We start from the raw sequence: 2,018 nt of genomic DNA, 5'->3' as shown, positions 1-2,018 counted from the left end.
CATCATAGAGGTAGGATTTACAACACATAGGAAAATCACATCAGATGACAAAATGGTGGACAATCACACAATACTGGGAATCATGGCCTAGCCAAATTGATACACATATTTTTGGGGGACACAATTTAATACACGACACCAAGGATTGCCAGGAGCCACCAGAAGCTAGGAGAGAGACATGGAATAGTTTCTCTCTCGGATCCCACGGAAAGATTTCAGACTCCTAGCCTCCAGGACTGTGAGACAATACATTTCTGTTCTTATAACGCCAACCAGTTGATAGTACATTGTTATGGTAGCCCTACAAAACTAATACACCTTCTCATGTATTGACTATCTCATTATCCAACATTCTGCATTTACATCAATAGTTAAAACTCTACTATCTGACTATTTTGTGTATTAATGATATATGTCTGGCAGTAACGAATGCTGAGGTGCAAGGTGAGAGTAACACTGGCTGTGATGGTTAAGGTTATGTGTCAGCTTGGCTGGGCCATAATTCTCAGTTGTTTGGCAGTTATGTAATGATGTAGTGATCCTCCATTTTATGACCTGTTGTGTTCATCCTCTATTTTTGCACAACGTCAATTTTGCATAACAGTCTAGTCTTTGGAACCTAACCATGTCAATAAGTGAGGAGAGGGTGTACAGTAACCTTTGGGATCTGGCTTTTTCACTCAGCATAATTCCCTGGAGATCCATCCAAGTTGTTGCCTGTATCAGTAATTTGTTCCTTTTTATTCCATGGTATGGATATACCACAGTCTGTTTAACAACTCACCTATATGGGCTGTTTTCAGTTTTTGGTTATTTTGAATAAAGCTGCTATGAATATACGCGTAAAAATAGGTTTTAATTTCTCTGGGACAGATGCCCAAGAGTACAATCGCTGGGCTATATGAAAATTGCAAGTTTAGTTTTATAAGAAACTGCCAGACTCGTTTCCAGAGTACGCTAGTGCTATGGATTGAATTGTGTCCCACAAAAAGGTACGTTGAAGTCCTAATCTCTGCTCCTGTGAATATAACCCTGTTGGGAAATAGGATTTTTCTTTCGTTATGTTAATTACACCGTACCAGAATAAAGTGAATCCTAAACGTAATCACTTCTGAGTGGTGTCTTATAAAAAGAGCAGAATAGACACAGAGACACACACGGGGGAGGATGCCACAGATGCAGCTATAAGCAGCAAAGGAATGCCAAAGATTGCCGGCAGTCAGCAGAAATTAGGAGAGAGGCCCATAGGAGGAACAGACAGAATTGTGAGAAAATACGTATCTGTTCTCTAAAGCCATTCACTTGTGGTATTTTTTGTTACAGCAGCCCTAGATAACTAAGACACCCAGTAATTTTTTACGATAAAAATGTACCACACACATTTCCTTGTCACCTCCAGTGGAGAACCACTGAGAATTTCTTATCTTTTATAGCTATGGGGCTGATGTAGCTACAACTTAGATACAGACCTGTTTCTATAGGTTGCTAAATTATAATGCTGGTTAAATTTTCAGACTCACTGGCTCTCTTTATTGACAAGGGAATAGATTGGAAAAAATTAGGGCCTGCACAAACGCTTGGGAGGATTCAGGGACTTGAAGTACCCCATTCCCTTGAATCCTAGTGTGCCTTCCTGCCTTGCCAGGGGATATATTCACTTCCCCCTGTAGGACGAGGCTGGTCCTGTCTTGTTCAAAGACCCCTGCAAGAGTATGACAATTCCCTTCATGCGCCATCCTTACCAGTCCGGGTTTCCTCCAGCTATATATATAATTAAATACCTTAGAAGGACGTTTACAAAGTAAAACCTGAGAGGAGAACTTATACCCTAAAATAATAGTAAGATTTTTTTTTCATTGTTGTGATTAAGAGAAGTTTACATTTCAAGTTAGTCTCCCATACAAATTTTTTTTTACATACATTTTTATGAGACCCTAATTGCTCACCCCATTCTGCGACAGCACACTCCTCCTTTCCGCCTCCAATTCCCCATGACCATTCAACCAGCTCCTAACTCT

The sequence above is a fragment of the Trichechus manatus genome, unplaced genomic scaffold, assembly GCF_000243295.1.
Source record: "Trichechus manatus latirostris isolate Lorelei unplaced genomic scaffold, TriManLat1.0 scaffold00203, whole genome shotgun sequence".
Taxonomy (NCBI): domain Eukaryota; kingdom Metazoa; phylum Chordata; class Mammalia; order Sirenia; family Trichechidae; genus Trichechus; species Trichechus manatus.
Note: the sequence above shows the minus strand (reverse complement) of the source record.